Source organism: Elephantulus edwardii, unplaced genomic scaffold, assembly GCF_000299155.1.
Source record: "Elephantulus edwardii isolate Elephantulus edwardi_28Jun2011 unplaced genomic scaffold, EleEdw1.0 scaffold00031, whole genome shotgun sequence".
NCBI classification, from domain to species: domain Eukaryota; kingdom Metazoa; phylum Chordata; class Mammalia; order Macroscelidea; family Macroscelididae; genus Elephantulus; species Elephantulus edwardii.
The window spans coordinates 8858759-8873658 of record NW_006399781.1 but is presented as its reverse complement, the minus strand read 5'-3'; the positions used below and the strand labels follow the sequence as shown (position 1 = coordinate 8873658).

General features: G+C 48.4%; 1 pseudogene; it reads left to right on the top strand.

Moving 5' to 3' along the window:
* Positions 1-11530, top strand: part of LOC102843211 — a 65725-nt pseudogene extending 54195 nt beyond the window's left edge.
* Positions 11531-14900: the final 3370 nt, after the last annotated feature.

Below are 14900 nucleotides of genomic sequence, written 5' to 3'. Positions count from 1 at the left end.
AAGTCTTTCCTTTTTCACTATCTATGAAGAAACGGTTTGCTAAGCAAATAAATAGTACTGGCCAGATTACAGAGACAGGTCTGGCTTACTTAAAACTGTTTTCAAGAACTTTCAAAATCGCTTTAGCAGCCCTATTCCCAGAAAGTTAATGAGATCATTACAGCTGGTCCTTATCTATTCACTTAAACATTTCAGTTTTCCAAGAACCTTCATACCTATCATTTGGGGTGAACCCTTAGGGTGGGGATTCTGTCCTTTTCCAGTCTCTGCCAATGAGTCTGGGCTTGGGATATTTAAGAATAATAATAATAATTTTTTTTAAAAAACCAAAACAAAAAGCTCCATGACCGTTGAATTGATTCTGATTCTGCAGGACTAAATACAACTACCAACAGAGTTTCCAAGGGAGCTCTGGTGGCCTAGTAAGGTAAGTAGTTGTGCAGCCAAACCATAGATACTTGGTTCGAATCCACCAGCTCCCAGAAATAAAGCTGTGCAATCTCTCACTCGTGGGATTTACAGTGTCTGAAAACCAACCAGAATGTCAGCTCTGTTGCTATCTAGCAACTTGACAACACTAACAACATTGGGTTTCCAGGATTCTAAGTGTTTATAAGAAGCAGGCTGCTTCATCTCTCCCCCATGGAACACCTGGTAGGTGTGAACTGCAGTCCTTTTGGTCAGGAGCTGAGTTCTTAACCACTGAGCCACTTAACTTTTATGAAATGAATGGAAGAATACCAAAGAATATCAGTCCCATCTCATAAATAAGAAAAAGGCAGATTGAAGGAGTTACTTGTAAATTATCCCACTGATGCGACAAAAGCTTTGGGGTACGCCCGCAACTGTATCAGTTATTTACAGCTATTTAGGGGGGAGATCAGAGTTGGAACTCAAGCCTAAACTCAGGGTTTGTAGGGTCTGTTCTCTTCTGTACCGCTACCAATACAGCTGCCTGACAACAGCTTCTTGGCTGAATATAAGGAATATTTTGTTCTTTGGAACAAACCACTCCCTCAATTTTTCTTTTGTATATAGCCTTGTCCCAGAGCAAGGGAGTAGTGAATTCTGAAACTTGTTCCTCCCACTATCCAAGCACAAGCCCCCATTACTGGAGCTCAGTGGAGTGGAGCCGGTGTGGCTGACCCAGGTCCCACTCCACTTGGCCCTTGGATGTCAAGGCCAGGATAGGTGAGTGCCTCCCTGAAAGGAAAGAGAGCTATGGTGGCTTACTGATAAGGAGTTGTACTGCTAACCTAAAGGCACACTGTTCAAATACACCACCTGAGAGATAGGCAATCTCCTCCCATGCAATTTACTGGAAGAGATGCAGACGCTTCTAGATGGATCTGGGCTTGGCTCCTCCTGGCAGCGCTTCCCAAGACATGGGCATCGCCGTGAAGCCAGCCTTTCTCCTCTTGGCCTCCCCCTCCTACAGATCCAAGGACCCCTCTGTCCCAGACCTGGCGACGGTGGGAGGGGGAGGACGGTCGCTGTCTCTGGCCGCCCTTTGTTCTGGAGACTCTGCCGACTTGGAACAGTGCGCAGGGAAAATTCCCTGGCTGTGAGATCTGCAGGCTGCGAGTCCCCGGGGAAGGCCGGGCCTGGGGCTCTTTCGCGCTGCAGCTGGAGCGAGGGGTTGGATTTCAGCGGGCGGCTGAGGGAAGGCAGGCCGCCTTCGCCTTCCCCGGGAGGGAGACGGCCAGGCGAGCTGGTGGTGCCGACAGCTTCCTGTCGAGAGCTGGGGGCCCACGTGACGGCGCCCCACTCGGTGGATTAGGGGGTGAAAGGCCCAAGAGGGAGGGAGAGCCAGAGGGGTGCCCAGGCGCGACCTGGCCTGCCTGGGAGAGCGGGAGGCCAGCACCAAATGCTTTTCTTTCTCTCTCTCTCTCTGCCCCCCCCTCCCCCCACCCCAAATGAATTCTGCTGGCTCCCTGTCACACGGTCCAGCAAGCCAGTCCCCTCGAGGGGAGGTGGCTGGGGGAAAAGGGGTGCACTCAGCCTTGGCACTGACTGGGGCCATGGGCTGTTTGTTTAAAGTCCCCTCCCCCCAACCTGGCCACACACATCCCCTCCTTTCCTGACAGGGAGGGAGTGCAGTAGCCACAGACCTGCTTGGTGAGGGGAAGACAGGCTCTGGCTGTGACAGGGAAAAGGAAAGGGTGGCTAGACGGAAGAGCACTGCCTTCAGCTCTGACCCGCTGGTCTCTTCCCCCAGCTAGTCCCTCTAGGTCAAGTTCATCCTGGCCAGGGGGTTGCGCCTCCCACAGAAGCCATCTGACCAAAGCCCTTGAGGTGTCAGGCCATGTCTAGAAATGCCTTGTTCTGTCCAACAGTATTTATCTTGCACCCACTGTATATGGCGCTCTGGTGGCCTTGTGAGCCAACCCAAAGGCAAGCAGAGACCACCCCTTCTATGAAGGGAGAAAGATGGGAAAATCTCTTCCCATGCTATTTATGTGCCTCAAGAAAATCTGCTGGAGGGTCAGCACATAGACACCGCATATGGAAGTTTCTGAGTGGCTCAAGTGGTTTGTAATCAGCTGCTGACCTAGAGGTTGGCTTTTCTGCTTGCATAAAGGTTATAGATCTTTCTCTACAACACAGGGGGTCGCTGTGAGTCAGGATTGGCTGGACTGCCTCTGATTTTGGTGTTTGTTGACCATGGCTTACTGCCTATGGCAGTGGACACAGACACAAGTCAGATAGGAGCAGTGAGGTGATGAGGTTTAAGTATAACAAGGTGCAGCAGGCACAGAGGTCCTGGCTCTCAGACAGGGCTTCCTGGAGGAGACGGATGGTGCCTTAGAGGAGGGTGAGCCAAGGAGAAGGTGGGCTCAATTCAGAAGGGAGTCCCTGAGAATCCAGTTTGTTGTCTGCAACTCACAGGGTCCCTATTTACAACAGCTCTGAAGCCTGCCCTGTCCTGAGCCAGACTCACTGACTCCAACAATCCTACCTGCATTGTCCCAGGTACTGTATCAATCCATCTCATGCAGGGTCTTCCTCTCCTGCACTGTCCATCCACCCTTCCAAGAATGATGTCCTTTTCCAAAGACTGATCCCTCCTGGCCACATGCCCAGAGTAAGTGAGATGGGACTTCAAAATCCTAGCCTCCAAGGAGAAACTTAGTTTCACCCTCTCTAAGATAGACCTATTTGTTTTCTTGGCGGTCCATGGTATGGTCAAGACTGTTCTCCAGCACTACCACACAAAGCATCAATTCTCCTTCTATCCTCCTTAGTCATTGTCCAGCTCTCTGATGCATAACAAGTAATTGCAAAGACCATGGCCTGGATCAGGAGCACCTTAGTCTCTAGCCTGACATCCATTTTAGCCATGGGTTTCTGAGGGTAGTTTCAGACCTCAATAATGTGCAGATCACCTCTCTCTTTCCATTCCTGCCCTGTCATCACCACCCAAGAGATGACACAGACCATCAAGGTTGATGAGTGTGGAGAGGACCAGTATACAGGACAGTGGCTGCCAGCTTCCCAGTGAACAAAGGCCACCATTACAGTTTCCAGGTCCGCTGAGCGCACTTCTCTCTCCTGATCCCCACACTCCTTGTGGAGGCTGCATTTGACTGTGGGGGGTGGTCGGGGGGGAGAGGAGACCCCATCAGGCCACCAGGTGCCAGATCTTCCCCTCCACCATGCTCCAAAGGAAGACCAACAGCCCCAGGCAGAAGTCCACCCCACCACGTCTCCCCATGTCTGAGTGTGTGTACTGTTAAACTCCACGTGGGAACACCGGAGCCTCTGCTGCCTCCTCTTAGGGATTTCTGGTGCTGTTCAGTCTGCCCTGTAGGTGATTTTAGTTCCAAGCTCCATCTCTATTGTTTACATAGCTCAGAGTTCCGTGAAGTTAGAAAAACATTCTTTCCTTTCCACCAAAGGTGCTATGAAAAACACCCGGTCTGAGGCGGGGCGGGCGGAAGGGCCGTGTGCGCCGTCATGCACCTCACTCTGACTGCTCATCTGGTCTCCAGAGGCCTCTTGGTCCAGGATACCTGCTTGTCACGCTCTCTCCAGGGCCGGCTTAGCCCAGAGGCCCTGGGAGGGCCAGGGAGGGCGTGGGACTCCGAGGGACCTCAAGTTCTGGAAATTTCTCAAGGAGTCCTGACTCCAAGAACAGAGTTGTCCCTAAATAGAGACCTTTGGGTCTGGAAGGCCACCTTCCCTTATCAGCCACCTGCTGCCACTTTATCTTAGAGCCCCAAGGGAAGTAGAATCTTAGCTGTGCAATAGACAAGATGGCGGGCAAAGTGGGGATGGAGTGATGGGAGAGGAGGTGAGGGACCATGTGCTCGCCTGAGGAGGGTTTGAAAACTTCCCCAGCTTTAACATTCTGCCTCTAGGTAATACCTTCAGCACTTTTTTGTCTTCTCCCCCTGGGAAGGTCTTACTTGTTTTCTCTTGCATAGTTTCAAGAACAATGTCTAGATGTGGTGGGCTCTGCATTGGGCTGCTGGATGAAAGATTGGCAGTTTGAACCCACTAGCCATACCTCACTAGGGTCCTAGTGCTAAGAAGCCGGGCTGCAGTTCCAAAGGCACACCAATGAAATTCACCAGCTGCTCCATGAGAGAAGGATGGGCAGTCTCCTCCTGTGTGATTTACTGCTTCTGAAAACCACTGGAGAGTCAGCTACAAGCCAGTTCTGACTCAAGGGCACACATAACAATGGCTGTACATCAAGTGGAAGATGAGGTAGTCTGTTTCTGTGATAAGTATAGGCCACTCTGCCCTCCAGGGTGTCTATGAGTTGGAATTGACTCAGCAGCAGTGGGCTTGGTTTTTGGGGGCTTCAATGCAAGAGGCAGAAATCTGGATACTTGGAAGTCTCTGGTAATTCTTCTCCAAGATCTTATCCTCAATGTCGCTGAATGCCTGGTTCAAAGCTCCTTGTCCTCCAACAAATGTTGGATCTTCTTCTTTCCCCATTGTTTCCCCTTTCTCTTTCCTGCAGCCGCTGACCTTCCAGCATGTTCCCTCCTTTGAGTCCCTGAGCCTTTTCCACTCACACTCTTGCATGTTGTCCTTCAGGCAACAAGCAAGAGGCCACGTCACTCCACTTCCCTGCACCTGAGTCTTCCTGTTAGTAAAATGGAAGACACCATTTTCTTGTCAATAAAACGGATGGTGAGTGTTATGGATTGAACTGTGCCACTCTCCCCAACCAAACGTATGTTGGCATCCTGGCACCTTTGCTTGGGGACGAGGTTCTGTTTGAAAATAGGGTTTTCTTCATTATGTTAAGGGTGTGTCTTAAACTTAATCGCTGCTTAGTTATCATGAGCGGCTGAGACAGAGACAAGCAAACAGACACAGGGGAGGTACAGATGCCATCTGAAGATTGCTAAGGAATGAGAAGCACTGAAGTATTACAGGAGAAGATAAGGAACCTCCACTCAGTGAGTCAACACAGAGAGTGCGCCCTTCCCTTTCAGAGCCAATGGCCTCTTAAAAGAGAGCTCTGGTGGCCTAGTGGGCAAGGACTTGTGCTACCAGTCCAAAGGCAAGCGGTTGGAATCCACCAGCTCTTTCATTGTCTTTCAGGAGATTTACAGCCTCTGAAAAATCTGCTGGAAGCCAGCTATGAGTTGGTTCCAACTCAAAACCAGCAACAATAACCTCCTGTTTAGGAAAAAATACATTTCTGTTCTTTAGTGCTGCCATTTGTGGTGTTTATATGACAACAGTGCTAAGACAGTGGGCTTGGGGGTTACCAAAGTCTCTTTCAACCTAAAACTTGAAGTGCCTGCTTATCAGAGCCCCATTGCTCTGATACGGTTATATGAAGAAATGTTGCCTACTATGCTTGCCAGCACCCAGACCCCTTGCTCCCAACCCAGCCCAGGGCCAAGCAGCTGTCCCCTTAACTGACCAAGACCAGACTTGGAGTGGTCTGAAGTAGGATGGGGTGCAGCAGAATGGGGGAGCGCTGAGGGGAATGCAATGAACCTCCGTTCTTCCCTCCTCACTTGGTTAGTCCAAGTCCTCTTGAGTTCTGAAAAATTCCCAAATGTTTCTGAGCCAAGAATCCCCCCAAGGAGCGGTTCAGTGTCTGGGGTTACAGAGACTTTGTTACTTCAGCAAAGCATACTACAAGCCATTTACTGGTTTAATTTAATTATTTATGATAACACTTCAGAGTAAAACCTACACTTGTCAAAATAAAGGGGACTTTGTGCTGCAGTGACCCAGATTTTATTGTTGCATTACCTAATGCACCGAAACCTGGTAATCGGCACCAGATCTCCCCTCGGCGTGGGCAAATCAGCACCGAATGAGAAGGACTGAAGTGGATTACTGCCTTGTAGGGGGAAGATGCTAAAAGATTTTGATTCCACCCTCCCACTTTAACTGCATCTCTTTCTTCTTCCAAGAAAGCTGGTTCCTGGACACATTTAACTGTGTACCATTTCCTATGGGCCTTTCAGGAGCTCTGGTAGCATAGCACACAGTGTGTTATGCTGCTAACCAAAATGTCAGTGGTTCAAATCCACCATTTGCTCTGGGAGAAGGAGCAGCAGTCCCTCCTGTAAAGATTTACAGCCTCAGTACTACAATGGAGGCTGCCTATGAGCCAGTGACAGCAGGGAAGTCTACGCCCTTTAAGAGCTTCGGTGAGACAAAGCAGTCTGTGATCAGCTGTTACTCTAAAGGTTTGTTCAAACCCACCTAGTGACTTAATGGAACAAAAGGCCTGGCAATAGACTTCCACAAAGATAACAACCCAAAACAACTATGAGATATCATCTCACCCCAGTAACAATAGCAAAGTTCAACAGAGAAGCAAGCAACAAATGTTGGTGGGGTTATGGAGAAATTGGAACCCTTATTCACTGTTGGTGGGAGTGTAAAATGGGACAACCACTCTGGAAGGCAGTATGGCACTTTCTCAAAAAGTTGGAAATAGAAATACCATTTGACCCAGCAATTAATTGTACTACTAGGAATATGCCCTAAAGAAACCAGAACTGCCACCCAAACAGATATATGCACACCCATGTTTATTGCTGCATTGTTCACAATAGCAAAGAGATGGAAACAACTCAAGTGCCCATCAACAAATGAATAAAGAAGCTGTAGTATATTCACACAATGGAATACTATGCAGCACTGAAAAACAAAGAACTCATGAAATATTATACAACATGGGTGACCCTGGAGGACATTATGCTGAGTGAAATATCTCAGTTACAAGAGGACAAATAGTGCATAGTGTCACTGTTATAAAACAGGACTGACATGAGGATTGGGGGAAACTAAGAGAAGGGGGGATAAATAATGAACACTGCCTTTAAATACATGAGGGAAAGAACTATCTAAAATAAATATATGATTAGGTATTATTTGCATGACAACAATTCAGAATAAGAGGTGCATAGCAAAGTGGACTGGGTGGTCAGGGAGGAAGGAAATTGTGCAACAATGAAAGAATCTTTTTAAAGAGAAAAGTGAACTGGGGAAAGTAGAGAGGAAAATGTGCAACAGTGAATGGATGGGAATCCAAATTTTCTATAAACTTTCATTAAAATATCCATTTAAAAACAAACAAAATAAAAAAGATCATAGCCAAGAAAACTGGATAGAGCTGGATGTCCATGAGTCAGGGGTGCCCATCAAGTCAACTAACAAAAGCCTGTGCCCTTTGATGGCCTCTGCCTATAGTGCCCTCCCCACCACCCAACAGCCCAAAGCATTCTTAAATCTACCTGCACAACAGAATCCAAAAAGGACTAATGCAGATTTGGGGGCCCCACCTTGGAAAACTGCCATTGAACTTAAGCATTGCTCTGGGCAGCCATCCATGCCCTCTCGCTACCCTGAGTCCTTCCTCCTAAGGGCTCCCACTACCTGACTGCACTTTCCTTGAAGGTAGGAATGTTTCCTTTTACCTCTGGAGTCTCAGGCGTGTATCCAGAAGGGGATCAGTACAGGATAGAGGGTAGAGTGTCCAGTAGTATTTTGAGGAACTAAGAGTTTGTTGAAGTTACACAGACTGAGTCCAAGGCAGCAAGTCCGATCCTTACCCAGTACCAACGACTCTCCTTCTTCCCCACCTGGTGCCTGTGGAGCCCCCGAAATAGATTTTATGGCAGAAAGACCACCGAGGATGTGAAATTCCTGGCTATGCTGGTGTGACGGGCTCCGGGAAATGTGAATTCACAGCAGAGTCTAATGGGCATGTAATCTGGCCTCACCATTCACAGCAAGCCTGTCAGGACCAGCTTCAGATACTTACTCCTTATTAATGGCCCTCCCCTGAGCCCCAAGGCCAACAGGTTCTCTCAGTACCCACCTGCCTCGCTCAGCCACGGCCCTTCCATTATTTACAGCAGTGATGACAGCGCAGGTGACCCATAGCCAAATCTCATGACTGAAGCCCAAAACAAGGAAGCAAAACGTACCTGGTAGAAGGCCTTATCCAACCGTCCGTGCATCCATGCATCTGACCGTCCATCCATCCATCCATCCATTCTTCTACATAGCCATTTATTGCTAAGCCAGGAGGAGAGTACAAAAATGTAAGCAAGCCTGATGCTGGCCCTTCAAGGACTTACAGTCTGGTTAGAGAGGGAGACAGTATTTAAGAATTCTATCCCTGATATTCTCCATTCTCAACCAATCCTTCTGTAATAATAACCCCCATGTCACAGATGCTTTGCATTTACCGATTGCTTCCATGCAGGTTGGAGTTCATGCCAAGTAGAAGAGCAGTCCTCAATTTGACCATCTCTTAGTGGGCGTAAGGGGTCTTGGTAGCCTAGTGGTAAGGAGTTGCACTGACAATGCTATGGCATGCAGTTCAAATCCACCAGCTGCTCCAAGGAGGAAAGAGGGGCTGTCTTCTCTTTATAGCCTCTGAAAACCACTGGAGAGTCAACTGCAGGTCCACTCTGATTCAACAGCACCTAAGAACAGCAGGTGGACCTAAGTCCAGAGGTCTTTTTCTACTCTAATCCATGTAGGCTCCTTAGCAGAAACTTCTAGAAGAGGGATGACATGGGGCCCACATTCTGCAAACAGATGGCTTCCTGGAGGTGTTTGCTAAGGAAACGGCAATTTTCAAGTGAGACCCAATGAACCATAGAGTCAGAGACCTTGGGAACTGCCCAAACCAACAGTTCTCAACCCTGGCTTCACGCTGGAGTCCCTGAGGGGTTTTAGAGAAATTACAAGGTCTGGAGTTCAGCTGAATCTGATCTCTGGGGATGGGGTCTGGATGTCAGTATTTCTTTAAAGTGAACCCCAAGTGACTCCCAATATGCAGCCAGGGTAGGGAAACATTGATTTAGCAAACTGGCCCATTGCTGTTTGGGGGAAGTGAGGCCACAAGAGGCGTTAACTTGAGCAGAGATACATGGAGACACATGTAGGCAGTATCAGAGAATAATGCCAGGCAAAAAAGTTCCCCCTTTCCCGTGATGCCAACTCACCTCCAGAGAGATGCAGGCCCTGCTGTTCTCGGAGGCCCCATTAAGACTGGAGCCTCGAGCTGGCCCCCTGATCTGCCCTTCCCCAGCATCCAGAGACAGAGGACAGGTGAGTGGAAGGTAAGACCAGGGCCTTTAGTCCGGAGCTTTCACCAGAGTCAATGGCGATTGTTTGTTTTAAACAAACAGTGCTTGTTCCAGGAAGAGGTTTGTCTGCATGGGGCAGCAACACCATTCATCATGGTGGCTCTGAGACTGAGGGCAAGAAGTCAGCCTTCCAGGGCCCCAGCCCACTGGGAGGGGCTTGGGGGCTGCTCCCTCAGGACCAGCCTGGAGAAGATGTCAAGAAAGCTAATGAGCAAGCAGACAGCTGCAGCTTGTTAAAGAGCGCCTGGGGCCCGTTGTAACTGAGACCTTTAAGTACACATCGTAGTCAAATAAACAGCATCCTCCTGCCCAACGGATGGTCCTTTCAGGGCCAGAACAGTCCAGCCCAGCCCACCCGGCTCCTCCTCGCCCTCCCAGCCCTCCCCTTCCAAACGTCTCTGCGTCCTTTACTGGTAGTGAATAGATTATGAGAGAGAGCGGTGAGTATGGCTAGTCCCAGTGCCCACACATCTCCTTGTGTCTTAATGAAAGCAGTCCCACCACAGCCTGAACTGGTTCTAGAGAAGAGTGTTGAATATACCATGGACTGCTAGGAGAACAAACAGGTTTGTCCTGGAGAAGGTGAGCTGGAATGCTCCTTGGAGTCAGGGATTCTGAAGCTTCATCTGACATACTTTGGGCATTTTGCAAGGAGAGGACATCATGTTTGGCAGAGTGGAGGGGCAGCAAAGGAGAGGAAGACCTTTGATGAGATGGGTCGATTCTCGGAGTAGAGAGGTGGAAATGAGTGTGTTTGAGACGATGAGGTTGGCACAGGATAGAACGGCATTTAGGGCTCTTGTACATAGGGTCACTATGAGACGCAAGCGACTCAATGGCACATAACAACAACAACCCCATGTCCTGTCCACCTGCTCTCTGCCACTAGATCTGTAATGCCAGCACCTAACCCAAGTCACCTCTGCCATCTTGTTCATCCCCTGCTTGGCCTGCAAGCCCTGCAGGAGCAAGATGCCGGGGCTCAGCTGGGCCGTGCACTGGCCCCCTCTCCCCTCTGCTCCCACAACACTTTCAACGCTGGATACTTCAGGACAGGGGCTGGATCTTCCACAGCCTGGGAAAGTGACAGTATCTAACACATGTGCTTGGTCCACGAGGCCAACGGTTACGCCTGTGCAAGTTGTTTACAGTATGGAGGCATTCAACTGTGTTCACTGCTCGAGCGATGCTACACGCCTGCCAAACCCTGGAACGCAACCCTCGAGGCTGCATCCGAACAGGGATGGTGGTGCTTTTCCTCTGATTCACACGACAGTGATGGGATAGGCACTATCCTGCTGCACCAAAGTCTTATCTCTTAAGAGAAATGAATGAATGAGCAATTCCACCTTATTCTCTAAATCTTGGCCATAGCACGTGAGTGCACACTCATTTTTCTGGGTAGCAGACTCTCTTTCTGGATACCTGCATGGATCCACCACACCCTATTCCACGTCCTCCGGTAATAATTACCTTTCATTTTTTTTAGAAATTTAATTTGCTTTTCATTTGTGGTGGTTGTTGTTGTGTTTTGAATAAGAGTTTACAGAGCAAATCAGTTCTCTATTCAACAATTCAAAACCATTATATGCATGTAACATATTGCAATCTCTACCAGGTAACAGTTCCTACTCCACCACATTTGTGTTTGTGTCTACCTTTCTCACCTTCTGTCTGTATAGAAAATCTTCATTTCATTTTGACTTCCTGACCTTGGCCTGTGGCTGAGTCTGCAGTCCACGCAGGGCCATTATGTCTGCGCTGAGTCCGCTGCTGCCGAGGGGCTGTTGCCGCGCGCCCAGGTCCACTCGAAGCCAGCGCGGGAGAAGGTTGGGGTCACGGACTCCATCATCGGGCTCACTGCCTGCTTCATCTGTTTCCTTGTGCCACTGGCCTGGGTCTGGTCACACCTGGAGAGCTACAAGAAGCAGGAATGAAGGGGACGGTCCTCTCCCGCCCTGTGCCCTGAGCACACCTGGACCATCTAATCATGTCCCTGCATTCCTGGCTGGACAGCCTCAAATCATGTCCTTCAATTACCTTTCCTGCAATCATGACCTCTTGATGCCTCCCTGGTGACATCCTGGGACCACAGATAGAAGGCCCTGCTGGGGGCCCCAGCTAGTAACAATAAAGCCTATTTAAATCTTTTTTTTTAAAAAAGGAAAGTCTTCATTCCAGTTTTTGAAAACCATTCCCTTTGAGACACTAAGCTCCAGCCCCTCCCATCGGCCTCCCAAGATCCTTATTCTCCCCCCTTGTCTTCTGCTTCTTGGTTGTTGTCAGCTGCTGTCAACGTGGCCTCCAAAACATGATAATCATCTATGCAAGGGAACGAAATTCTACCTGGCTGGGCCCATTCTCATAATCTGTTACAGATCTGACCTTTATGAGCCACAAGGTATCTGAAGTAGAACTCCAGGCCTTTCTTTCTAGCCTATTGTTGTTGTTAGATGCTCTTGAGTCAAGTATGACTCGTGGTGACCCTATGTACAACAGATCTGAGCCCTGTCCTAGCCTGTGCCGTCCTCAACCTCTCTGACACTCTTAAGGCAATTGCTGCAGTCACTGTGCCAATCCATTTCATTGAGAGCCTTTCCCTTTTTTTGCTGACCCTCTACCTTTCCAAGTATGACGTCCTTTCCAAGGAATAGCCTCTCCTAGCAACATGCCCAAAATACATGAGATGAAGTTTCATCAGTCTTACCTCCAAAGAGCACTCTGGTTGCACTTTTCCAAAACATATCTATACTTTCTTACAGCAGTCCATGAGGTGTTCAGTGCTCTTCTCCAACACCACAACTCAAAGGCATCAATTCTTCTTCTGTCATTCTTATCATTGTCCAGCTCTCAGCAGCACAGAAAGTGACAGAGAAGACCATGACCTGAATCAAGTGCACCTTGATCTTCAAATCTGACATCAATAATTTGGAGAGGCCCCTGACAGTGAACTTGCCCAATACAATACATCTCCTGATCTCCTGACTGCTGATGTCAAGGGTGCTGATTGTGGATCCAAGTAAGAGGGAAGAAAAGAGATGGGTTTCCTAGCCAAGCTCTGATGATGGAGCATCACAGCAATGTACAAGCCTCCACTGACAGACAGGTGGGAGCTGTGCGTGAGATGCCTTGGCCAGGAATGGGAGTCAGATCTCTGCAAGGAGTGCAAGACTTATACTATTGAGCCACCCGGCCTCCGCCCGCCCTCCGCAGTGCTTGTTGCCATTGAGAGCTGACTCCCAGCTGACCCTGCAGTGGCTTTCCGAGGCTGTACATTGCGCAGGAGGAGATTACCCTCTTTCCCCCTTGGAGCTGCTCGTGAATTCTAACCATCAGAGAGGCTCGCCCTTTGGGTTAAGCAGTCCAGCCCTCTGTAGATTAATCCAGACAGAGCCCTCTTTACCTTCTCCTTTACTTGTCCATCCCCGTCTGCTGGGAAACCCACACATGATTCAGTAGCCACAAAGCCTGCATTTTTCAGGACAATCCCATTTTCATGTAATTTGTCCTGTTGTCCCCGCAAGCCACAGAAAAATCCCAGCAATTTCAATATAAATCCAGAGGAGATACAGAAGTCCTTTATAGGATTCTGATTTTGTATTTGGGAAATGTCACCACTTTAAAAAATACCTCCTACATTAAATACAGAACAAACATCTCTGCTTGGCCCTGCTGCCTCCAGGTACCATCTCTGTTCTTCCGTTTACTGCCAAACTTCTCTCTGAGCGTTCCACACTCTCTCTCCTTCCGTTTCCTCACCCCCTGCCACCTTCTTAATGCCCTGCAATCTGGCCTGTCTGTCCAACTCTGCTGAGTCTGTTCTTGCCAAGGTCACCAATGACTTCTTTTAAAAACAAGTTTCAATTGTTTCATTTCCTGATTATCAGATAAATGCATATTGTGGAAAAGTTGGCAGGTACAGCGCAGTATACAGCACACAAAACGATTCTGCACAATCACACCACCCAGAGGCAACCATGGTTAGCGTCTTGGCATATTTCCTTCTAGTCTTTTTTCTGCGTTCCAGAAAGTTCTGGCTTTCCACCATCCTCGTCTTCCTGACTCCAGTGGCACCAACAGCTGTTGAAGATTTATTTCTAGAAACTCTCCTGATGCCTCCTCTTCTGGTTGCTGCTCTAACTCTGACACATATGTCCTTTTTGAGCGGCTGCTCTGTGAGTGGGCCTTGTTGGAATTTAGATGGTGAGGTGAAGTTTCCATCAGGATGCCAGGACCACCTCTGAAAGCCAAGTAGTGACACAGATCATACCATTAACACAAGGCAGGAAGAGGGCAAGTCTTGGGCCTCTAATCCCTAAAGTGAGCAGTCAGGGGAGACTCTGCCCAATAGTCTCCTATCACCATTCAAATTCTTATTCCAATGTCATCTTCTTGCTAAGAGCTTTCCTGATCCAACCAGGCAGCCTTAGTCACTATGTCTTCCATTCTTCCCTCTGTGGCCCGTTCATCATTCTGTTATAGAAGTGGCCACCTTGACTCAAAATGATGTATTTACCCAGCTGGAGCCCTCCCTAGATGTGGACACTTTGAGTGCTGTTGTTGCTGTAAGTTGTCATCGAGTCCAACATATGGTGACTTTATGTGAAATAAAATGAAGAGTCGCCCAGTCTTGTGCCAACTTTCGTTGGTATGTTTGAGCCCATTATAAAGCCATAGTGTCACTCCGTCTCTTGGAAGGTCCCTTGTTTTCACTGACCTCATCTTTACCAACCATAATGTTCTTTTCTAGTGATTGGTGTTTCATGATGTTGTGTCCAAAGTAAGTGAGCCAACATCTCATCACACTTATTTCTGAAGGCCATCCTGGCTGTATTGCTTCTAAGATTGATTTCCTTGAGGATTGTCATTGTTGTTGTGTTATTGTTGTTAGGTGCCATCAAGCTGACTTCAACTCACAGCAATCCTGTGAGCAACAGCTCTAGATCTGAACCTTGCCCTAACCTGTATCATCCTCATGGGTTCTGGTATGATTTGGTCCATTGGTTCAGTCACTGTGTTAATCCATCTTGTTGAGGGTCTTGCTCTCTTTCTCTGGCTCTCCACATTTTCCAGAATGATGTCTTTTTCCAAGGACTGGTAACATGCTCAAAGTATATGAGATGGAGTTTCACCATGCTTGCCTCTAAGGAGCACTCTAGTTGCACTTCCTCCAAGACTGGTACTTTCCACAAGATTCCGGAAATTCAAGGACCAAAAATAGAGTCTCTTAAGGTTTTATTAAGGTGGGGATCCTCTCTTCTTAGTCCTTGCATTTCCTGAATCCTGGGAAAAGTCCATCCAGTCCAG